The 26,106-nt window shown below is 43.7% G+C and overlaps 1 protein-coding gene across 1 annotated transcript in view; it reads left to right on the plus strand.

Annotated features, from left to right (window-relative positions):
* Positions 1–982: 982 nt before the first annotated feature.
* Positions 983–26,106, plus strand: part of TNR (tenascin R) — a 409,832-nt gene continuing 384,708 nt past the window's right edge. The window contains 1 exon segment of the mRNA XM_038542431.1: positions 983–1,422. The gene's annotated coding sequence lies outside the window, so the exon portion shown is untranslated.

Here is a 26,106-nt window from a genome sequence, read left to right on the forward strand (position 1 = left end):
GTTAGGTATAAATTAAACATAAGAAAAGTGTTTTGATATGTTTACCTTTAAATTCCCTGCCAGTTCTATAGTTCTATGTCTCTATACCATTCCAATCCCTCAGCATTTCTATTCAGTAGGGAGGGGGCAGCATTATCCACATTTTACAAATAGTGAAATTGAGCCATAAAGAAGCAAAATGTCCAGTAAGCAAGTGGCGGTCTGAAACTAGAACTCAACTTTGTAGATGTAAGTACTAGGACTCTTTCCAGGAGATTGTGAGACTATACATTTTTAAAAAAGTGTAAGACATTCCTTAGGAGCCTGTGAGAAGTGACCCCTTGATGGCTCTTCTTTGCCACAGTTCTGCATGGATGCTCAAAGAGGTTGCTTCTTTCTCCATCTCTGTGATGATCTCAGGCTGTGGCTTCCAATATATTTTTCTTACCAGCTTTCAGAAAAGCCGTATTAGGGCATCAAATGAGGTGGTGGCTAGATATTTTATCCTTGGTTCCTTCTATTCACTACCTGTTTAAGCACTCCAATTCTGGGTGATCCTAAGTATAGGCATAGCTCATCTGGCTGCAGACTCTGACTATTCAAAGGGTGTCATGCTGAGTCATGACCTTAAAGCACTTGAGACCCCCCACAACTCATCTTTCAAAAAACATTCTCTCCCCAACCACTTCCCCCACCCTCATTCCACCCTTTACTTCTGCAATTGTGGACAAAGAATCTGCAAAAGCTCCTGACTTCTCCCTCTCCCTTTGCTTCCCCCTCTCTTCCTATCTGGGTTGGCCAGAAAGAAGACTGGCTATGTAGGACCCTATCTGTGCAAAAGCAGTCCCCAAGAGTTTGTGAGTACGAAGATTGCTCCTGTGTCTGAATCTGCACTGTTCAAGAGGACTCAGGATACTTTTCTTTTCTGTCCACTAGGGGGCTGCTTGTAGGGGGATGGAAAAAACGAAGGCTTAAAAAAAAAATATCATGCTGCTGAAATTTCAGCAAGAGGGGAAAAGAGAGAGCGCGTGAGAGAGAGACAGCAAAGCAGTCCCAGGCTTCCTTGTCTCTCACGTCAGAGGCAGGAACCTACTGTGCTAAGGCTGTTGGCTCAACACGCAGAGACGGAGAAAGGCACAGACACAGAAAACGAGAAAAGAGGGGTCCCCCCTGACCCAAGGAATTACCACCAGTGGAGTAAAGCCACCTGACTTTTTAATCTTATTTTTGTTGCCTCCTCTTTCTCCTTCCACTCTAGCCCTGTCAGCTTGGGTTTCATTTCTTTCGTGGAGCCTCCTCTCTTCCTCCCAGAAAAGGAGGAAGGGAAGAAAAGGGAGAGAGGTGGGTTCTCTAGGTGAGCGCATCAGCTGGTTCCAGCCGCACAGACAAGAATTCTCTTCGCAGGAAGCTCCTCTCGCTCCCCTGCCGCCCACCCTCAGCCGGGTAAGTCCAGCGCACTTGCTCTCCTTCGATATCCCTGCTAGCGTGATTTCAGCACCACGGAGAGCTATGAGATGCATTTTTGGTTCCTGTGTGTCTGTGTGTTCCTGCAAGGCGCTTGGCACTAAGGTTACATCTATCTTACAGCTGCCAGTGGAGCCGGGTTCTGCGTAGGTTTCTAACAAATTAAAGGGGGATGTGGACTCTGGCCTTCGTGTGTGTGTGTGTGTGTGTGTGTGTGTGTGTGTGTGTTTGTGTGTCTGTGTGCTGTTGCATAAGATAGGTGAGGGCTGAGTTAAATTGCCAATGGGTTCCTGTGTGTCTCTGTGTAGGGCTGTTCTTTTTCTATGTAGATAAGAGGGAGGGTTTGGGGGAATTAGCCATGCACCTTCTTTAACTCTTTCCGGACAAACCACGGAGGGAAAGTGTTGCAAATGAAGCCTGAGGGGGTTGGGAGTGGGGGTAGAGTTAAAAGTTATGCTCCTCTGTGAGAGCTTGGAAGAGGTGGCTTTTTAAATGTCAATTTCCCTAGGATCTCTGGGTTCTTGTTGTGAAGAGAGCCCAATCTGACCTTTCACTTTCTCTCCTGGTGTAAATCTGTGGTAAGTGGGCAGGTACAACAGGTGAGCATCAGGTTGGGGTAGTTTTGGGGGCTGAGATCCCCCTGACTTCAATGGTTGTAGTAAAGTGTCAATGTCTTGAGCTTTAGAGAGGTGGTCAATGTGGATTATACTACATTTACAAGGAGGCAGGACTTTTTTTTTTTTTTTTTTTTTTTTTTATCTTTGACTATGTGTGGTTGGAAAGAGGACAAAATCTGTTCTGTCCTTTTTTTTTTCTGCCTGTGAAAGACAGCTCAGGAGACAGGCTTGTCTCCTTACATCTGGGGAAGCAGAAGAGAACCTAGACCAGTCCTGACTCAAAAAGGCTTGATGTAGTGCTATGTCCTCCAGTACTTAGATTCCACAGATGGGCTCATCATTGCTTTAACTTCATTGCTACTTTTTTTTTGGAAAGGTACTGCTCTGTCTCTTCTGCTTCCTGCCCCTCAGAAATATATTAAATCAATTCCCTGCATCTGTTTTGGTTTTGCCTTGGTGACACTATCTGTCTGCACCCCCCTGCCCTTCTGTCTCACCCACAGCTGTTTGGGTGGGGTCATTCAACAAGTGGTGTTGGGGACTTCCTTCAATCATCCATGTTTCCATGAAGCCAGCATGCCAAGGGGAATTTTAAAGAGATGTGGCTTCTGGTAAGAGTAAACTTTGTCTTGAATTGGCCCCTAATCATTTAAACTTCTGGTCACTTTCTTTAAGAGTCAGAATAGGTGGTTTCCCTCCTTCCAACCCCCAGTGAACCCTAAGGTGGTGTCTCTGTGTTTTGCTTTTAATTTAGCATTCTGGGCCCCTCCTCCAAACTGAAAAAAAATACTCTCTGCCTCTGTCTGGTTGGGGAGTCTTCTGGGTGAGACACATAGTTCCGAGTGAAATGACACTGCAGTTGAGTTTTTTCTGACTATGTTTGCCATTGAATCCAGAAATCCCAGCATCTCCCTAGAATGGCAGAAAGTGGAATGCAGTGAGCAAAATAGTGAAATCACATGTTTTAATGGTAGGGAAAAAAGATTGAAATAGACAAAGCAGAGCATCAGAAACCAACATTGACTCATTGATATTTCAACTCTCCCAACTCCTCTCATCCTTGAAATTTTCCAGTTTGAAAAAGAAAGTGGATAGATTTCTGCATGACATATCCCTGAAGGTTTAAAAGAAATTCATGCCCTTGCAGTGGACCCTATCCAAAGCCACCATTTGTTACTGAAGTCACCATACTTAGTGGTCATTATCTCATTAATGCCCTTAAATTCTCTCTGAAAGAAGTGCTCCATGTCATTACTGGGCCCATTTAATAAATGGGGAGACATAGGCATTTAAAGTGCTAGGCTAGAGGGTAGCAAAAGCGGAAATAGAACTTCTGGTCTCCTAATATTTCATCACCTGTGAAATGCAGAGATGCTCATGTGAGGGAGAGCAGAGATGTATTGCTCCCCAGTGGACAGATTTGCAACCAAGACCTTTTAGTGAACTCAGTGTAGAGCAGTGGCTTCTCCCTGGTGAAGAATGAGAATCAAGAGAATCTCAAGGTATTTCTGGCCTTCAGTCCTCAACAAAGAAGATGACTAGGAGCCAGGTGAAGAGCTCTCTGGACTTACTGTAAAAAGAGAACACCCAGCTGGTGGCCTCTAGGCTGGACTGAGGTCATGCACTTGATTGCCACATTCACTTTGTCCTAGTTAAAGGCATCCTTTGAGGACACATTGCCATGGATATTTTGGTTTTAGGTATTTGATGACTTTTCTCTCTTCTGAGCCTTCTCTGGGAGTAGCATGAGTCTTCTGTGGCTCAGAATGTGGGGAGGATGACTAGGGGAGGGCTGAGTTCTGAGCACCTATAGAAACCCCAGGAGAGGAGTGGGAGGCTGGATGCAAGCCCACCCACATCCAAGAATCTCTGCTCCCCTGGTGGCTCTAGTCTTCACATCTGGCCAGCATTTTGGAGAGAAAGCCACTGTGTTTTCATATCTATCCCCCCTCATGGAGCAGAGGAGACTCTGCTGGGTTGCCTTTCAGATCTGGGGGAGATGAGAGATGTCAAGAAAGGTGGAGAAAAAGAAAAGGTTGGCATCCTGCCCTATTCTCCACAACTGTGGGTTGCCATCTTTTACCTGGAGAGTGTCAATATCACATTTTTAAAAATTCAGGTATAGCTTGCATATAATAAAATGTACTGATCTTAAGTATTGATACTAGTAAGTTTTGACAACTGCATACACCTATTTAGCTACTAAACCAAACACAATATATAAGATTTCCCTTGTTCTTCTTTCTCCTCTCTTTCCCTCCCCCAACACCATCACTTTCTGACTTCTCTCACCATGGCTTTCACTGCTACTTTTTGTAGTGGAAATATACATTGCTTAATGTGTTGTTTAATAGATGGTCATGTGGACTATAGTAGAGTTTTAAGAGAACATTTAAGAGGTCTGAGGCTATTGTTACTGGGTGGTTGAGAGAGTGGGAGAAGGGTGCATTCCTCATCCAAATTTATGGTCATGGAGTTAGAAAGTCAAGTGGTCATTTCAAGTGTGTAAGTGTGTGTGGGTGTGTGCAAGCCACAACCAAATCCAAATAGGAACCCTTGCAGGTTTCTGCCTCTGAGCTGACCTGTTATTTGATGGTACAGTGCATGGAGATGGTACAGTACATGGAGATGATGTTGAAATTTCTATTAAAAACTTGGAATTGAGCATTCAGGTGGCTGGTCACCTGATGAGTGGAGCCCATCTGGGCTCAAGGAGGGTGAGGTGAGGAAAGAGTACCTGTGTAAACTTACTAGGGAAAGGGAAAGGAAAGGTCACTGTGATTGTGCTTATGCCATGAAAAATGGATGGCTTATGCCATCCACAAAGGTCTTGGTTGAGGAGGTTGCTGTTCCTCCTTATTCAAGAGTAGTTTTAGGACCAGAAGACTCTGGGGTGACTCATGTACTATGATATCCTTATAGCTTCATTCAGGGATATCCATTCCACTCCCATCCCTGGTTGGTTGTTTTTTTCCTTAGGAGTTTTTTTTTTTTTTTTAAGATTTTCTTTATGTATTTCAGAGAGAGTGTGTGTGTGCCCATTTGCAAGCATGAGCAAGCATGAACAAGCATAAGCAGAGGGAGGAGCAGAGGGAGAAGCAGACTCCTTGCTGAGCAAGGAGCCTGACTCAGGGCTTGATCCCAGGACCTTGGGATCAGGACCTGTGCTGATGGCAATGTTTAACCCACTGAGACAGCAAGATGCCCCTCTCATCCCTGATTGTAGGCCAGGGTAAAGAGTCTCTTCTAGTTTTACTATGAAGGAGCAATAAATTATCAGAGATTTTGATGACTTTGGTGGGAAAAAAATACACGCACAGGCATGCACATGCACGCACACACACAAACACACATACCTCCTACATAATTAGTCCTGTCACCCTGCCTGTCCAGTTTTCTCTGACTCTGTATCTGTAGATACTCTATGTTCAGGGAATGTTGACTGATTTTTTTTTTAATTTATTTATGATAGTTACAGAGAGAGAGAGAGGCAGAGACATAGGCAGAGGGAGAAGCAGGCTCCATGCACCGGGAGCCTGATGTGGGATTCGATCCCGGGTCTCCAGGATCGTGCCCTGGGCCAAAGGCAGGCGCCAAACCGCTGCGCCACCCAGGGATCCCTGTTCAGGGAATGTTGAATATAGATGGGGAATTAGCACAATATGAATATGAGGTCTTCAACTAACAGATTAGGGTTTCTGGCAGTAAGTTAGGGACTTTAACAGGCCTCAAAATTTGTCTAAGTAGGTCATAGAGCAGTTAACATGTTTAGTGGGCAAACATGTACTTTGCTTTCCTTCACTCAGGGACTCTGTTGAACACCTTCTTCCCAATTCTGCTTGTTTGTGGGATTGCCTACCCACAGAATGCATCCAGCCAGCTCATTTATGGGAAGTCTCCTTCCTGATCGGCTCTCCCAGCCAGGATTCCCACAGGGTGGAGTGTAGGTTGCTAAGCCACTGGCCATGGAAAGTTAGAAGACAATCACAGTGAAGATTTATTAATGTCTAGGTAGAAGTTGTGCAGAAATTCAAAATTTGAATGATTTCCGCAAAGCCAATTCCAGTAGATGATTTGGGAGAAGTGTAGAGACATACCTTTGCCTTGTTAACTAAAGGCCATGTTAAAAAAGATCAGATGAGATTCCCCACCTAAATGGAGTTTCATCTTAAGAACAAGTTCAGTGGGAAGGGGAATTGGAATAGGTTTTTAAAAGCTATTTCCAACAGTGTATACGAATCACTACATCTTTACCTTGAAATATGACTTTGGACTAGACCTGTATTGATCTATTTAGAACATAGGAAGTAACCAGTATGTCAGTTGGCAAAAGGAGTTTAAACAGCCTTACCCTCTTCTTTCCCTTTTTTGTTTCCTTGTGATAAAGTATACATGACATAAAACTTACCATTTTAGTCATTTTTGAGTGTACACTTTAGAGGCATTAGGTACATTTACGTCGTTGTACAACCATCACCACCATCCATCTCCAGAATGTTTCCATCTTCCTAAACTGAAACACTATACCCATTGAAGAATGGATCTCCACAATAACTCTCCATCATACCCCTCTTACCCCCAGCCCCTGGCAACCACCACTCTACTTTCTGTCTGCATGAATCGGACATGATACCTCCTATAAATAGAATTATACTGTATTTTTCCTTATGTAACTGGGTTATAACACTTCGCACGATGTCTTCAACATCCATTTATGTTGTAGCATGTGTCAGAACTTCATTCCTTTTTAAGGCTGAATAACATTCCATTTTGTGTATGTAGTATCACATTTTGTTTATCCATTCAGTCACTGATGGACAATTGGGTTGCTTCCTCTTCTGCTTTTTAAATTACAGTCAATTGCTTCTGTTTTACTCTCCAACCAAGTGGGAAGGGAGACTATCTGGTAATAGCTCCCACTGGGGTTGAAATTCTTCCCTTTCCCTCTGAGGACTACACAGGTGGTTTCCTAGAGGAAAATCAAAGAGGATAAATAGAGGGTTGGTGCACAGCACCCCTTCCCCCAGCCCTTTTCAGCTGGGACTGATTTCTACACTCTGGCCCTCACTGTTAAGTGTACAACAGATGCAGTTCAAGCAGACTGGGATCCTAAACTCTCCTCTCTTCACCAGCTAAAGGGCCCTAGTCTTATCCCAGAGAGATATTGGGAGATAGGGGGAAACATAGCCCTCACTCTTATGGGCACATTTCTGGTTCCTTCCTAGCTTATGCATTATAATGGTGAGACTATATGTTGGGAGAAGGAGTTCTGGGGTCAGGGACAAATAAGCCAATAGACTCATTACAATTTCCTAAGGATCTTAGCTCTGATCTCCTAAGGGACCTCTGTCCTTAGAACAGGGCACTTTCAAGCTCACCCCCACTTGGCTCTTATAATAACATCTTATGCTGTAGCTGTAGGTGATTCAATAAAAGGTTATTGCCAGGATTCATAAGGAAGTCATGGTTTTTAAAATCTGGGTGTGTCTTTATCATATTATATGGTATAAAAAAGACAAAAGAGGAAAAGCCTAGAACACTGATCCCAGGACAGTATCAATCCAGATTAGCTAATGCTTGATAACAGTTTAGTAATGTCTCTGGGATGGAATTTGGTTTTTGATTTTAGTTCACCTAAAAATTCATACCTCTGGTCCCTGGCAACTTGGATCTTTCTATTGCTTAATGATAACACCAGTCAACATTGAGTGAGTGTTTTCTATGAGTTTCCACCAAATGCATGACACAGAGAAGACCCTTAATAAATATTTGCTATTATTGCTAACCATAAACACTTTAAACACTTTATATCATTTAGTGGTTAAAACACTGCGACATACACTGTTATCCCCAATTTACAGATGAGAAAACTGAGGCATGGTGACTTGTTCAACTTTTTACAACTAGGTAGTGATAGATCTGGTTCAAAATCTGTGCCTTAATCACTTTCTTATGTTGCCTTTATCATCCCTTTGTGGCAACGAATGATGGCTTCATTGTGATTTCTCTTAAGCATCTTCAGAGGGGGTTTACATCCTGCATTATTGCTAACCCCCCTTCTTTTTAGTATAGTGTAGTTTTAATGAGTTAAGAATAGGACTATTCCAATATGCTTCTCTCTCTGTTGCTAATCTTTATATGTAAAAATCTAGGTGCCTCTCCACCTAGATTTACTGATTCTATTATGGCTGAAAGAGCCCAGCACAGGGCCTGGCATACAGCAAAGCTCAATAAAATCTTGCTCATTTACTGTTGGTTCTGCTCAACCTGTGTATCAGAGTTCCCACATTTGTTTCTCTAGTTCAGTAATAATAATAATAATAATAATAATAATAATAAACTATTAATGGAAAGTTCACAATAGGCCAGGCACTCTACCAGCTGTACAGTATAGTATCTTATTTGATTCTCACAGAAATGGGAAAAAAATAGTTCTCATTTAAAGGAGGTTGTCATGTGAAGGGCTCTGTGTTAGGTGCTATATGTACCTTCTCTTATTTAATCTTGAAGAACAGGGGCAAGGAAAACCTCCTCTAGCCAAATGAGAAAGGGAGAACCTGATCATTGCATAACTTGACTTCAAATAGAATACAGAAGACATGAGGGCAAGAAATCTAAATTCAGAGAGGTTGAATAGCTTGCCTGAGGACACACAGCTAGATGATGGCAGGACTGGTTTTAAACACAATCTTTTTGAAATAGAGCCCAATTCTTTTCACTGTTTTCTGCAGCTTCTGTTTTAGCCATATTCTCCTCCTTGGGGCCATACATGTGCTACAAATAGAAAGACCTGGGACATTATGACCAGGAAACTTGGCTTCAAATTCCTGCTCTACCGTGTCTGACCTTGTGCCTTTGGGCCATTACTTAACCTGTCTTAATCTGAGGTTCCTAATCAGCACCGCCTCTACTATGCTATCCTCCCATCCCCCAAAAGCCTACAGAACTCATCGGATCTTCTTTAAGGACTTCTTATGAAAATTAAATGGGCCAGAAGTACAGTACCTAGGACAGCGCCTGGCCTGAAGCATGAATGATTGAGCCACTTGCAAATTCCTGGGTCCTAGGGCTTGGGTGCAGTCTGGGGTACTTGTGTTTTAACAAGCTAACAATTATCTGGGCTGACCTGGATTTTACATTCTCCTCAAGTGCTAATGGTTGGGGTTGGCCCTTGTTTTACAACACCTTGACCTTAAGAGAGTGTGTTGGCTATTTTTTTTCTCCTCCTCCTTCAGCACCAAGAACTTGGCAGGCTGAGATTTAAAAATATCTGAAAGATGCCTTTTGCCAATTAAATTACCTGGAAATTGTACTGGACTAAAATGAATTCGAGCCTTAAGGAGACACTGGATGTTTGAGCCCCATTCTGCACTCAGCTGGGGATGGTGAACTTTGGATTCCTTTTCTCTTGCCTTTCCCTCCCTCCAGCTTCTTCTGCCATTCTGAGTTTTATTTATGAAACATTTTCCCTTCCCTTATAATTCTGTTTTCCATAAGAAGAACATCTAACAGCCACCTCCTGGCTGGGCTAGAGTAATTGTTTGAATTTTTTGACGGTATGCAATTTCAAAGGCTTGAGTTTATATAGATTACCTTGAATTTATCTCCGCAAGTGCATCAGGAGAGAAGCTGCTGCCTGCCTCGTGAAGTATTGTAAACCCCGTAGCCACCGTGCGCCGGCATCTGTGAGGATGGTCTGTTTATCTAAATGGATTTCTGTAAAACATATACCTTAATAAACCAGGTTTTGCCAGCCTTTCCAGCCTATCCCCAGGTCGGCAGTGGGGCCCTTGACCAAGGGACAGATGCGGAGAGGAAATCGGCTCACAGCACCATGCCCCTCCACCTGGCCAGCTGTGAGTGTAGGGGAGGGTAAAGAGGAGCTAGGGAGAGGGCAGGGCCAGGGCCAGGGAGGCCCCCCTGCCAGCAGAAGGGGCGAGGGCAGGAATACCGGATGAGAGCCCTGCAAATGGTCATGTCGGAAAGGGCAGAGGCCACGCTGTCTATAAAGGGGCCGTCTCCTCACGGTGACCCAAGTCTGTGCCACGGGGAGCTAGAACTTATAAACCCAGCCATAAAGCCTCCCGTTCAAAGCCGTCTATATTTATAGAGATATAAATGAAGTTTAATGCTGGTGAAACTCACTATAAAAGCAAAAGACTTCATCTGTATCTATACTTTAGGTGCAGAGGGGCTCAGGGCTTGCCACCTTTCTCCCACTGAGAGCACAGGTGTGCACGTACCTACTGGTGTCCACGCGGCCCGGCTGCAGGCCCAGCCGCGAGGTGGGAGCAACGGGTCTTCTACACACCTGCAAGCGCAGCCCCCAGCAACTGCACGTTCCCCTTATCTCTGAGGGCTGTTTAAAAGCAGAGAGAAAAAAGAGAAAAAGGAAAAAGCACTGCCAAAATCAAGCGGCTTCAAACAGTCAGGAGTCTGGCTTTTAAATAAAACAATTTGAGGAAGGTTGGCTTTTCATCCACCTCGGAAGCTGCCAGATTTCTGCTCCTCGGAGCTCCAGGTGGGATATGGCAACGAGACTGCAAAGCCTGTGCAGACCTGCCCCCTGCCTGGCATGCCCCCCCTCGCCCCCCACCTGCCTTGTATCCCATCACTGCCCACTCGGGGCTGGCAGAAATGTTCAGCGACATCCTGATAAACCAGCATTTGAATCCTGGCCTTGCCACTTACTGGCTATGTGGCCTTGGGGAAGTCGCTTGACTTCTCTGAGCCTTACTGGCCTGGCCCATGAAATGGGGTAAACAGTTCCTCTTAGAATCCCTGTGTGGGTTAAATGAGATGTCATTTTGTACATCAAGGTTCACAGAGGGTCTTCAGTCCATATAGCTCTCTCTTGATGGAAGTGTCTATAGCAGAAAAGGTACATTTGGAGGGTAAAGGTCAGGTTACTTGGCTACTTTGATATCTATTCTCCCCAGGGATGGGGGAGACATCAGGGGCCTGAGCCTGGCTGCAGGGCCAAGTACATTGGGAAGGTGGGCAGTGACTTGTACCCTCCCCTCTTTTCATCTTGCTGCCAACTTTTCTCAATCTTACATGGGCTTCTGGGCCAGAGTGCCCAGGCACCCTGGGGGAAGGTTAACTGACTAAATACCATTGCCCCTGTAAGTGCGACCTGTCTGTATTCTATAACTGGCTCCCCAGAAAGCTCAGAGGCAAGAATGCTGCTTACCTGGGAGTACAGTTCCCTGGGGAGTATCTTTGGTTGCTGGGGTGCATTTCCAGACTTAACTAACCTCAAGAGATCAGCAAATCATTCCAATGGCGTGGGTCTCATTCCTGGGCCAGTCTCCCTCCAAGAGAGGGACTGAGTGGAATGTTCTGGAGGAGACGAAAGGGTGCTGTTGATCTGGACCCTGATATGTGCCAAGTGGGGGTGGGAAGGAGACCACTATCTGTCAATCTCTTATTAAAAATGGTCTGAGGCACAGTGCAAAAGTTATTAAAATGCAGAGTAAGAGTGTGCCATACGCTCCTCCCCACCCCCGCCCCTTTTTCATTTGTATTTTATCAGCTTAATTTAGTGAGAATGAAGGACTCGGGCAGCCATCCTTGGAGACTGGGAGGGGGGAAAAAATAAAGTCACCAGAAAAGGACTGAGGTGGCTTCCTTGGAAGCAATATCCCTCTGACCCCATAGGGCTCCTCTCTCAGCCCCCTGGAGCACCTCTTCTTTGTGGCTGTAGCTCAGGAGATAGTGAAGAGTATGGAGCCCCCCCCCCCCACACCGCTTAGCTTCGGGCCCTTGGAGAGCACATCTGACAGGTCAGGAATCCCACCTGACATCCCCAGCTCTGCCACAGTGGAGAACCTGGGAGAAGACCCTACTCCTGCTCCTTGAAATGTTTGGCCTTTCCAAGTTCTTAAAGTCAAATGTGATGAAAGGGATTATTTGCCCATGGCAAAAGGCTGCTAGGAAGGGAAAGAGCCTTTTCATTTCTGAAGATTTGTGCCTCACCCCAGAGTTACACTCAGCAGCTAGCCTGAGCAGACCCTGCCAGTGACAAGGTAGGAATTGTGGGGAGTGGTTAAGATCCGCTTCTAGGATGTTTGGGATCTCCTGGGTTCATAAATCACCAGCTGGATCCAAAAATATCTCCATGCCTATTTTTCAGTGGCATAGTAATTGCTAAAACCCACACGATTAAAACTATTGCCGGGCAATGATCTTAGTACTCCCCACACAGAAACTTAATGGATCTGTATTGTTACCTTTTGAGTGTGGGACGATCATTATCCCCATTTTACAGATGGAAAGAGTAAAGTGCAAAGAGATTACTTAATTTGTCTGAAGATGTACAATAAATGGTAGAGCCGGGATTGGAACCCAAGAACTCTGTGCACTTCATTCTGAGCATCACTCAGAAACCGCCCATGTTCCTCATTGCCAGGGAGAGAGAGAGATACAAAAAGCTGGAGAGTCCTAGTCCTCACCAGCTTTGTTTGAACCACAAAAGTTGGTTTAAAAATAAGACCAAAGCAGTCACTATTTCTCTTGGGGGCTCAGTGTTGTCACTTCTCCCACTCCCCCTCCTTTGGGGAGTCATTCTGTTTTTTCAACAAAGCCTCATCTAACTCCTTCAGGATGAGAAAAGAATCCAGCTTCAAGGCAAGAGAGTTTTCTTAAATGCATTTTCCTTCATCCAATCTCACAAGGTGGCGAAGGTGGTGTCAATTCTCATCTATCCACAAAAGCCTCATTCACTTTGTGGTTTATCCACTTTGGGGATTATCTGGGCCACAGTTGTAACTACCCATTCACTTGTGGGCTACTTCTTTTAACACTGCTTTGCTATTGCACAAGATGAAACTCCTGTAATGGATTCTCAAATATCGGTCCAGCTGGGAGGAGTATGGCAGGCAGACGCAACAAAGCCCAGTTTGTTCCTGTTGAGGTTTCTTGTTCAGCTGTGAGGATGTAAATTGCCCACCAGCTGCGACCAGGACCACCAATGATTGCAGGGGAGGTATGTGGTGGTGGCTGGGGGCGTAGAGCAGCTTGATGTAGGCCAGCTATATCTCTGCTCTGCAGTCACAGATGGGGATGATGGTAGACCATCAGCCAAAGGAGCAGGTGGGCTGTGCAGTGCTTCCCCACCCCCACAATGTACCAGACAGTGTGGTAGACTGAGCCAAGAGGCAGGTTCATCATGGAGCAGAAGCGCTGGGGACAGAGGAGACCTGGGCACTCATATACAGGCCTGGTTAGAGGCTGGTGTTTAGTTCTTGCATGAAGGCTGAGCCAGGAATTTGAGGGGGAACACACATCCCAGCTCTGAGTGAGGTGATTCAGGGCTGAGAGTCTACCCTAAGCATGGGCTGACCATCCACAGGCAGGAAGACACAGAGTTAGGGAGAGGAGGGCTTCAGTTCTGAAGACAGTGGGCCTGAGCTCAGATCCTGGCTCTGCCTAGCCTTTGCATCCTTGGCGAAGTCTCTCAATCTCTCAGAGCTTCTCATTCCTTGACTTTAATATAAGGATGATAACACCTCTTCGGAATTTTGTGAAAATTGAATAAGGTAACATCTAGAGGGCTGCTGGCACTTTATTAGTATTCAATAAATGTTGATTACTTTTCCCCAATAGCAATAATTTATGTTGTCATTGTACTTCACATTTTTCAAAATATGATTATATATTACTATATGTTAATATATTTGGTCAACCATTTGTGAAGGTAAGCAAAAGGACTCTTATTAATTACTCCTATTTTATTCATGAGGAAATTACTATAGTTTGAGTGGCTTGTCCAAGATAGTAAGTGACAGAACTGAGATCACGAATCTTGAAGCTTTGGATTTAATAATTTTATAGTCCTCTCTGTTGTGCTGTGATTCGGCTGGTAATTGAAATCACAAAGATCAAGAAGATCCTCTGCCCAGATACCCAGAAGACAAAATCATTTCCCATGGGCTCTGCAACATCTCATGAGAACTAGACAGGGCTTGGGATATCCCTCAGAGGCTTTGGCACCAGGTTCTCAAGTCTTTTCATTTCTACAATGTGTTCTGAGATAGCTCCCTCAGTAGATTAATGCTTAATGTTATGACAGCCAAGTTTCCTGCAGGCGAGATAGTCTTGGCTTTCCTGCCTCTGCCAGCCAGCCATCTTGGGAACCTGAGTCACTCATCACAGCCACTATACAGGGACAAGCTCCCACCTTGTTCTACTACTAACAAAAGAACATAGAGCCTGTGTCTACCAGGCAAGTAGCCTCAAATGTTACCTCCACAGAGAAGCCTGCCCTAAAAATCTTATCTAAAATAGCTCTCCTTGACACCAAAGTGAAGGCAATAAAAGCAAAAATAAACAAGTGGGACTATAAAAAAACTTAGAAGCTTTGCACAGCAAAGGAAACCATCAACAAAATGAAATGGCAACCTATGGAATGAGATCAAATAATTGCAAACCATATATATAAGAGGGGGTTGATATCCAAAATATGCAAGGAACTCCTACAACTCAGTAGCCAAAAAACAAGAAGAAGAAGAAGAGAAAAAACCCAATTAAAAATAGGCACAGGACCTAAACAGACATTTTTCCAAAGAAGACACAGGTGGTCAACAGACACATGAAAAGATGCTCAACATCACTCATCATCATGGAAATGCAAATTGAAACTACAAGGTGATATCATCCCACACCTGTTATAATGGCTATCATCAAAAAGATAAGAGGTAGCAAGTGTTGGTGAGGATGTGGAGAAAAGGGAGCCCTGTGCACTGTTGGTGGGAATGTAACCTGGGGCAGCCACTATAGAAAACAGTATGGAGGTATCCTCAAGGAATTAAAAATAGAATTACCGTATGATCCAGCTATTCCACTTTTGGGTATATATTCAAAGGAAATGAAATCACTATCTCCGAGAATTATCCGCACTCCCATGCTTACAGCAGCATTAATCACAATACCCAAGGTATAGAAACAACGTATGTGTCTGTTGATAGATGAAAGGATAAAGAAGATGTGAAATACACCCCCCCCCCACAGGAATATTATTCAGCTTTAGAAAAGAAGAAAATCCTGTCATTTGTGACAACATGGATGAACCTGAAGGGCATTATGCTAAGTGAAATAAGCCAGACAAAGAGGAATAGTGCATGGTATCACTTATTTATGATATCTTAAAAAAAAAAAAGTTGAACTCATAGAAACAAGGAGTAGCAAGGTGGTTACCAAGGGCTGGGAGGTGGAGGAAATAAGGAGAGGTTAAAAAATAAATAAACAGAATAGCTCTCCTTGTCTTTTTTTACCATTTTGTTTCTATTTATCACATTTATCACCAGCCAACATCAGATTTGATTTTTTTTTTCTTGCTGTTGGTCTCTTTCCAATAGAATGCAAACTCTATGAGAATAAGAACTTTGTCTTATTCACAGTTGGATTCCTAGCCTGTTTAGTAAATTAGTCAAATGAATGAATGAATGGGTCTTCATCCAGTATTCTCTGTTTCAACAAGCCATTACCAAAGACCTACTCTGAATCAGGCATTTTATTAATGGCTGGAGTTGAAAGAGACACGGCTCCCTGTCTTTGAGGAGGGTTAGGGCAGAGGCGAAGCCACAGAGATAGGTAACTACCACACAGCTTAATGAAGTGTTAATGTCTACAAACCAGCTGCATTGGGGTATGGAGGTGGGGGTGGAGGGACTGCTTGTGGTACCCCATTAATCAGAGAAGGAACCGCATATGAAAAGGCTGAGAGTCATAGAAGGAGCATGTTGGAGGGTAACTGAGAGATGGGATATGGTGGGATCACAGGGTCACTGGATCATGGTGCCGCCATGTAATAGGATGCAAACTTATTGCCCTATTCATCAGACAATTAAAGGCACAGCCAAACCAAATTTTAATTGCCACTGAGATATTCTTTTTTATTAACCGTATCTTTTACTACAAGCTCTCTAAGCCAGAGAGTGATGGTGGGGACTGGGAGGTGGGTGGGTGGGACTGCTAGACCCCTCATCTCTGCTAGAATTGAGGGATGCTGTTCTGCTCTCATTTTCAAAACATGTGGCCAGGTTCTCAGCCACCCATGCTGCTTTCTCTACTTCTTCCTGTAAAAATGACACCATTCTGATTGCTAATGCAGAGGTTAAAGGCGAGATTGTTTAGTGAGAATGAGGAATGGAGAATGAAAGAAAGAAAAGCCCTGGGACCAGAAACCTTGAATGCTTATTCTGTTTCCTTTAACTGTGGCTTGTTTAAGAAAATTGTCTGTTCTGTTTCTTCAACTCCTTCTCTTCTGGAAAGAGGATGCGGCTGGAAGGCTCCCATGCCAGGGCTCCAGTCCGGGAAAGTGCTTCCCTATTGATTTGTGTGTCAGCAATTCAAATGGGGGTATTTATACTGTGGCTGAGCACCTAATAAAAATTTAAATTATTGTTTAAAAAATCCAGAAGGGAGGAAAAACTCATCAAGGGACAACCTCATAAGGAAAGTAAAAAAACAACCACACACAATTCAAGGTCCTCAGGAAGGGGGCTGGGAGCCTAGGTTTGTGAGGATTGCCAAAATGTGCCTCCTGGCCCTTGCATCTCTCCTTTTAATGCCTCTCTCTTCCATCCAAACACCATTCCTGGGCTCTGCAGCCCTGACTTCAGACACTGGCTTTATCATTCATTAGCTGTGAGGCTTGGGCAAATGACAGAGATTTCTCTCTAAGCCCTCCTATTGCACAAATAGGAAGAAACAATGGCATGTCAAATATTACATAGGCAAAACTCTTGGAACAGAGCTGAACACATACTAGGTACAAAACAGATATTTATATCCATCTTCCCTTCTCTCTTTGCAGAGTCCCTATCCAGATTATTTCTTAAAAGCCATGCCCTACAGCCTATTAAAGTCTGATTGCAGCCAGCTGCTGTCTTACTTGAAAGACCCTGAGCTACTAAATCACACCTATGCATAAATGATTGATAATGATTTAATAGGTTAGGTGGTGGCACTTACGGAAAGCAGAAGGAAAGGAATTAAGGAAGCTTTAATAGCAGAATGTCATAAGCCAGTTACATGCCTCTGTAGGGATATTTTGGGCGATAAGGCTCCTGCAGTATCCTTTAAATCATGCCTGTTAGGAAATGACCTCTCTGGTCATTTGTAAGGATAGATAATGCATAGGTCAGGAAAGCAGGGAATGGCTCTCTCAAACTTTAAGGGCAGCATCAGAGGGCCCACCCACTTGCACAACCATATTCTCGCCCTTGACAGTGCCATTACCTGTACTTTCCTCCAAAGTCCTGCTCTCAAGCTTCTTGACTCTGGCTGCTCATACTTCTCTTCTCTAGTGCTCCAAATGAAGCAACTACAGAATTGCATTGACCTCTCCAAGCCCCTGACCCTGCCTCTTTTTTTCACTATCCATTGCCTCACTTTGCCAGGCTTAGATTCTGTCCTCCATTTTTGCAGTTAATTTCTTATGAAAACGTCTCCAGACTTCTTGCTCTGTACTCACCTTGTCAGCTGTAAAACTGGCTAAACCTACCTACTGGTCATGGTTATATGTCAGAGAAAAGTAGTTGTGCAGACTGTTGTTGCTTTACAATTATGACTGTAAATCTCAAGTGGATACTGAAAACAGTTTGGCAATTCCATGACTTGTCTCTAGTATGTTTACTTTCCCACTGTCCAAAATGACAATTTCATATATCCTTTCTCCAAAGACTGCCTATTCCCTTTTAGATATCTTTCAAGTGATGAGCTTACTGATATTTTTATATTTTTACAGTCAGGAACTCCCTCGTTCTTCTGCCACTGACTCCACACCTTTTGCTATCACTGTGCTATCCTCTTGGTCTTCCCTCCTTATTCCTGGGTGCCATGCCCCTACTCCTTGCAAAGGTCAGTCCCCTCTGTGTTCTGGACCTCATCACCTCATGCTTCCTAAGGACTTCATTCCTGAAATTATCACCACTTCTTTCTTGAATCTTCAGTTTCCCCCTCACCACTTCATTTTCCAGAAGCATGTAAATGTACTATTATCTCCAACCTTAAAAAACGTGAAAGCCCCTCCTGATTCTACTCTCCTTCCAGTTTCTACCCTATTATTTACCTCTCATCAACAGCAAAACTTACTGTAAGCACAGTGACCTCATGTTGCTAAATCTTATCTCATTTCTGTTACTTTTGTACTTGACCTGTCAGCATTGCTAGTCAATTACTCCTTTCCTTAAAGCACTGTCTTCCTTTGCTTTGGTGACATGCACTCTTAGGTTTTCCCTTTGTTTCAAAGGGCACTACTTTGCTGGTTACTCTTTCTGTACTCAATATTCAAAAGTTAGAGGGCTGTAGAGTTCAGTCATGGGCTCCCCTCTCTTCTCCAGCCTCACTTTCACCTCAGGTGGCCACATACCACTTGTACACCAGTGGCTAAACAAATCCATGCCTTTAGCTCTGACATTTTTCTGGAACCCAGTTAGAGAACCCAACAGTCTACCTGGTATCTCTACTTTGATATTTTATAAAATCCTCAAATTAACATGTGCATAAAGGATTAATTCTTGATTCATCGATGCCCTAAACTTGTCTCTTTTAGTTTCTCTATTCTCAGTAAAAGGTATGACACCTAGTTAGTTGCTAAAATGAAAAAACTAGAAGTCATCAGTCATTCCTCTGTCCTCACTCACCACTCCATATTCAATCCATCAGCAAGTGCTATTGACTCTATCTCTAAGGAACTTTTCAAATCCTTCTTTACTACAAATGCCCCAGCTCTTTGGACCACTGCAAAAGACTCCAGCTGTTATTCCTGTTTCTACTCTCCCCCTGGATCCAATCTACACCTAAAACTAAAGTGATCTGTTGAAAATTTGAATCAGATGATTCTCCTTCCTGTCTTAAAATCCCCCAATGATTTCTCTCACACTAAAAATAAAATTAAAATGTTTTATCCTGGTCAATGAAATCTTTTCTATCTTTTTGAGCTCCATTTTGTATCTCTCTCTACTATTCATTCTGTGCCACTCATACTGGTTAATCAAAAATGCCAATCTCAGCACCTAAGGACTTTTGCAATATCTGTTTCCTAGAATTCAGAGAAAACTTAGAAAGCATCTAATTCAATTTTCTCATTTTATAGACAAGGATACTGAGGCCAGAGTAGGGAGGTCTCATAGCAAACACATCTGGAAACCAAGACCAGCCAGATTGCCAACATGGTGCTTTTCCCATTAGAAAATACTGGGTCTTTGCTGCCCTCTGAATTCTTCATTGTTGTGAGTTGCAGAGACCTTCACCTCAGTAGACACATAGATCTGGGATTTGGTTCAGGCTTAGTTGTGATTTTAAGCAGGTATACCTGGCTAACCCTAAAAACTATTGTAAAAATTGCAGTCCTTGGAAGTTAGTATGGAGAAATTTGGGATTTTTATTTTTTTTAATTTTTTATTTTTTTAAATATTTATTTATTTATTTATTTATTTATTTATTTATTTATTTATGATAGACATAGAGAGAGAGAGAGAGGCAGAGACACAGGAGGAGGGAGAAGCAGGCTCCATGCCGGGAGCCCTACGTGGGACTCGATCCCGGGACTCCAGGATCGCGCCCTGGGCCAAAGGCAGGCGCTCAACTGCTGAGCCACCCAGGGATCCCCGAAATTTGGGATTTTTAATAAAAATATCATAGATATATTGTTTCTGGGCAATATATGACTTTCTGGAGGAAGATTCATAATTTTTTGACTGCACAAGGACTGTTTAGTTGACAACAGCGTCAAGTTGTCATTAGGGTTCCTTTGTCATTCCTTAAGCAGGTCCCTTATCATGTCCTGGTCCCTTTCTGTAGAATTATTTTTGAGTAGTTTGGGAGAGAAGATATTCATTTCAGCCTAATTTAGATATGTGGCCTCTTAATGCCCTTGTTTTTGCTTGTGTGTGTGTGTATATATATATATATATGAATAAGAATATATATATGTATACACACACACACACACACACACACACACACACACAAAGCTTAGTTGTACTTCACTGAGAAACAGCCATTACTTTGAAGGATATTATATCATGTTATCATATAAATTATTTTGGGCAAATAATAATATTTTAAAAATACCCAGTCTTTTTTACAATTTCACATTTCCCCCTGTGCTTTAAAAGCTCATATTATCCTGGTTGAGTAAAGATTAGTTGGATGGCATTGGTTTGGCCATTTATTCCTGGGTAATCTTTGAAGATTGGTGTTTTAGAATACCCAATAGCACTAGTAACTTTATATGTTTTCTTTCATCATATTTACTATCATTTAAATAACCCATTTTCTGCTTCATTTACTTGGCCATTCTATGACAAAAGTGCTGGGTTCCTCAGGGTGGCTTCTAAACACTCAAAGCTTTTTGTCCTCATTGCATTTTTTATGTACTTGGCACCTCAGATGCTTTTTTCCATCACTCCACTTCCATCTCCATAATACATCTGGAATGTAGAAACAAACACATTGAAGAGTGCTCAGGTAAGAGACACCAATAGTCCAGGAACTGTCCTCAGTTCTGAATATCAAACAGTGATGAAGACCTCTGAGCTCATGAAACATGCATTCTAGGGGAGACATGCAATAAAACCATTGCCAAGTTCTTTTGATGGCCTAACCCATCTTCATCAGTAAATCTCAATTCAGTTGCTTCTTCCTCCCAGGAACCATTTCTGGATCCCCAGAGCATGCCAGCTACCCCTGTTACATGCTTTCATGGAAACTTGCAAGTTTCTCTTTATCATGTAAAGTTTTTAAGTTGTAAAATGTAACATAAATATAGGATATGTACACAAAACCTGAACATAAAATGTAATCAATAATAAGTATTCAAGTTTCCTATAACCACCCTCCAGGTCAAGCAATAGAACATCACTAAACCTGTATGTCTCCTGATCATAAACTCTTCCTTCTACCAGAGATAACTGCTTTAACTGATTTCCTGACATTATGGTCACAATTTCCTTATTTTTAGCAGGTTTAGAATTTATCAGCTTAGATATATATATGCATATGTATGGTTTATATGTTTAATATCATTTTTATCAAATGTGATCAAAATATTAAAGATAAAAATATCAAATTTTATATAAGCATATCAAATTTATCAGTTGAGAAATAGATGTATATTATATATAATACATATTTTGCATACACACACACATATACACATAAAGGCTTAATGAATATCCAGTTTCCCAGTAGTTGGTAAGCTCCAAAAGATCAGAGGTAGTGTTTATTTTGCTCACACTGTATTCCTAGGGTCTTGCCTGGTCCCTGGTCCATGGTAAGCCCTCAATAGATATTTGGGGGCTAAGTGAGTGGGGATGGCCCTCTGGTAGACTCTAGATAAGAGCTGAGATATTGCAAGAGTCTTTATAAGGACAGCTTATCAGAAAGGGGGCTACAATTCGGGGTAGGGCATCCATTGCATATGAGGAACACAGTTAAAAGCACCTGCCACTTTCCTCCCAGAAACTTGAAATAAATAAGAAAGGTGATTGAGCAAAGTGTATGGGGAGATAATTATGTCTATTTGTCCATCTACTTATTTATATAACTATCCAAGTATATATCTATCTCTCCACTCCTGTCATATTATACAAAAATACAACTCTTGAAATATACTAGAAAGATCGAGCATCGTGGAAGAGCAGAATAGGAAAAATGATAACTGTCTCAAGGCATAAGTATTGGCCTCCATTCATGACCTACAGGAATAAACCCTGTCTCTGTCAGCAACTCAGACCAGAAGATGGTGAGAAAATAAACTGTGTCTCAGGAATTTTATTCATGAGGGAGAAAAAACGTGGCAGGATCATGGAAACACATGAATTATTCACAATTCAAACCAGGTAAAGAGAAGGAGGTGGAGGGAATGGCCAGGAAACACACATCAAGAAAATGAAGCTCTCCACAGCCAGGCAGAGACCCTGGAGGGGGGCAGCAGGAGCAGCCTAGTGTGAGGACTGGAACCAGGAGTAACTGGGGGGCGGGGAGGGGGTCAGCCAGTCCCTTGGAAAGGTGAGCTGAGAACACTTGGTGGGAGTAGGGTGGCTCTACAGTTCTGGGGTGGGTGAACCAAAGGAGTGACCCTACCTCTGGAAGCTAGTTACAGCTGGAGTAGCAACCGGGTGCTCATGATTGAGTTTAAAAATAAATTCCTGATGCCAAGTTTATTGTTGTCTTGTGATTGCAAAAGAGGGGAAAGGCGCCATCCAACTGGAGTGGCAGCCCGGTAGGTGGAGTGGGGGCATGGGAGCTTCAGGAGCTGAGAGTGGGGACAGAGAGGGATAAGGAGGATGGAGGGGTTGATATCCTCTGGGAAGCATTGCTCTGCCCTCTGGCTGTGTGTGTGTGAGGAAGGTGGGAAACTAAGGAGGAAGGACATGGCTTGTTCCTCAGTGTAAAAGAGAGGTTCAGAATGGTGCTAAAGCAAGAGGCAGCCCGCTGTAAGAGACCTGGAAGGGAAGGTGAAGCTGGATGTTGGAGCCAGTTAATGCAAGAGCAGAAGGAATAGAAGCCAAGGTATCTTTAGGAACAGAACTACAGTCAAATTGCTTCAAGTGAGAGTCAAATGAGAGGCATCCAGGTGGCATGTGGGCAGATCCATCTGGTTTAAAGTCCTGGGTGGGGCAAACACAGCCAGGGTGTGTCTTGGTTATCCAGTAAGAACACAGTTGGTGTGTCCACACGTATTTACTAAGCACTCCCCATGTGCCTGTCTGCTCTCAGACAGCTTACATTCTAACTCAAGGAGAGGGGTAATAAACAGATAATCAAATAAGATTATTCTAGGTACCTTAAAGTGCTATGAAAACAGGGAAATAGGGTAATGTGTTAGAGACTAACTGGCATGTTGGGAGGGAGAGGGGGATGCTTTAGAGATGGTGGTCAGGAAAGGTCTCCCTGATGAGGAGACATTTGGGTTGAGCCCTGAGAAATGAGCAGGAGTCAGCCTCATGGGCATCTGGTGAAGTACAAAGCAAGCACAATGGAGATAATTACAGACAAGATGATAACTCAAAATCCAGGTCCTGTCCCCAAGCCGAATCTGTTTCCTCAATCTGTAGAATGAGAGGGTTGAGTGAACTGATTGCCAAGTCCTGATTGGTGTGGCACATGATCTCTGGAAGTCCCATGGAATATGTGGGAATTGACCTGGATGTTGAGGGAAGACCCTCAAAGAGCTGGTGATATCGTTTAAACTGGCACCAGAACTATAATGTAGTCTTCTGAAACCTTCAACGAGAGCAAAACAGGGATATCTCCTCTCTCCCTGATTGAGATGGGATCCCCCTTCCTCTACCAGGCAGGAAGCCTTTGTCCTGAGAGGCAGCTCATGCCCAAACTCCTAGTGCCTCTGGAAGCTTTGTTGAAACTAAAACCCATTACTTCCTATTCCCATTACAAAATACCTCTCTTTGGCCACTTAGTACATTATGTCTTTTAAAATAATAATCCTACCAATCTATTTATACATCTACTTCTTTTATTTATTTGTGAATGGCTTGTTAGTGTCTGAGCCCTGAGCATAGTGCCCGGCTGGGACTAGTGTCCCTGAGGAGGTTGAAGGGTGAGTGAATTGTGGATGGGGAAGTGCATTAGTCAGCTCATCCTGCTATAGTGAAATACCATAGACTGGGGTGACTTAACCAATAGGAATTTAGGTCTCACAGTCTTTGGAGGCTCGATGTCCAAAATCAAAGTACTGGCTGATTCAATTCCCAGTGAGGACTCTCTTCCAGGGTTACTGAATCCTCACACGGTGGGGAGACAGAGAGAGAACTCTGGTCTCATTTCCTCTTATAAGGACACTAATTTGATTCCCCTTATGGGCAGAAATGTGCTGTTCAGTGAGGGTGGTCCTGCCTCTTGTCAAGGCTGGGACTTCTTCAGCAGTGTTTTTTCCCTATGACCGTGTGGAGATGAGAAGGCTTAAAAGGAAAACACACTTGACTCCATCAGGATCCACCACAGGGCAAGTAAGGAGAATCAGATTCTTGTCTAAACTCTGGTTTGGTAATGGGAAAGAATGGGAGGAGAGGGATGACGAGTGGAGAAAGGTAGGAGAAATTAGTCTCTTCTGGGACCATGCATCACATCAGCTCTTCTACTGTGAGATGCTGGGGCTCAGGCAGCTTGGCTGCAAGACTGTAGTCATTCCAGTGAGCAGCCAGGGCCAGGCAAGAAGAACAGCAACATTAATGAACATGTGTTTTGAAGGTTCACGTATCACAGGACTATTCTGACCACTTTCTACGTGTTAACTTATTGCATGCTCATATTGGTTGCCTTATTTTGATGGAAGAACTAAAGGAGGTGAAGTAAGCTGCCTACATTCTCACATTCTCACAGCTGGTAATGACAGCTGTGAAACTCAAATCTGAACTTTGCAGTCAAGACCCTAACTGCTGTCCCATGCCACCCCAGGACTGTGGCATCTGCTGTCATATGCACCTTCCAGTAGGAAGTGCTGCAGAGGGAGCCTAAGGACCTCTGCTAAGCAACAGTAGCTTGGTCTTTTTAGATCATATCTCAATCCCCAGTATGCCCCTATCTGCAGCCTAGGAACTAGGTTGCAGCCTGGTCAGAGCTGCTACCTCTTTCTGAGGATGGGAGGCTCTAGACAGGTGGGCTACTGTCTTCCCCACATGCTCTCATTTTGGGCTTTTCCTCACCCAGGCTTCTGTAGGGTGGGAGCCAGAGACAAGGAGGGATATAAGACAGTAGGAGAATGGAGAGAGACACAAGGAAGAGAGAGCACAGAAAAGGGACACCACAGAAAGGCCTGGGTGGCCACAGGTAACCAATGGCTACAGACTCATGCGACCTCTTTCTTTGTGAGTGAGCAGGCTGCAGGCATCAAGAGAAGGGGCAAATAAATGTCCCTGAAAATAAAATCCAGAAAAGCCCTTGGTCAGGAATATTCCTCGTGTCCAGCATCCTAAGGTGTTGATGGAAATGGAAACCCAAACTCTGCTATGGGGTGGTCGGCAACCGACAGAGGCACTGGGCAGACTCAGGAGACCTGGATTCTAGATCCACCTCATTCATTAATCTGTGTAACAGACAAATCATAGTCTCCCTGGGCTTCTGGGTAAAGGAAGCAGCCCTGTGATGGATTGCCAAGGACCTTTCAACTCTTACAAGGGTCTGACCCTTCCAGGTACTGGAGTCTCAGTTTATCAGTTTATTCAGGATAGAATGAAAGTGTTAATAGACTCATTAAAGAGAGAAGGAAAGTCTCTGTGGCTTTGCCAAGCCCTCAGGCCAACTCATCTCATGTGCCACTCAGCCTTGAAACCCCCAAGTGACCAGCACTATTATGCCCACTCTACCCCTTCCTTTGCCTCGCTGTGACCTTGGCCACCTCATTTCCCATCCAGGCCTTCAGTTCCTCTGCTTCAAGGAGGCAGTGGTAGTTTTTCCTGCCTGTCGTCCTCTGTCCTCTGTCCTCTCCTGGGTTTTATAGGATGAATAGGATAATGTTTTCTAATTACTTAGTGCTCCTCGGAGCTGCAAGTGCTGTGAGTCAGGATAAAGACTCTGCTAATCTAGTTGCTTTCAGGGATTATTCATCCAGAAACATAAATGAGCATTTAAAGGAGCACAGAGGCTGGGGGGTGTAGGCCTAGAGGTCACAACAAAGAGGTGCCTGGGGAGGGGGAGGGGTGGAGCACTGGGGGGTTGCTTGGCAGACACCCCCTGTTCTACATGATATTTTGTTTGACCTGTGATATCAGGCTTCTCAAGTTTGAACTTACTTTGCTCCAGAATTCCCCCAGACTGATGCCCTTATCTTGAAAAATACATTTTGTTAACTCATTAGGTGGCTGGTCCCAGAGGGCAATGGCTGCTACCCACTGACAGTAAGAATTGTTGGTACTTTTAAACAGAGCCCTCTGCCATGTGGCACAGATTTCTAGGCCCAGGCTTTGTCCCTGGAGTCCCGGCTCTGAGAATGTTTGCCCGGGAAGCTGGCTTTCTTGATTATGCAGGTAGCCATGAGAGGGCAGCATAATTTATGAACTGTTTGTGTGTGCGTATG

The sequence above is a fragment of the Canis lupus genome, chromosome 7 (assembly GCF_011100685.1).
Source record: "Canis lupus familiaris isolate Mischka breed German Shepherd chromosome 7, alternate assembly UU_Cfam_GSD_1.0, whole genome shotgun sequence".
NCBI classification, from domain to species: domain Eukaryota; kingdom Metazoa; phylum Chordata; class Mammalia; order Carnivora; family Canidae; genus Canis; species Canis lupus.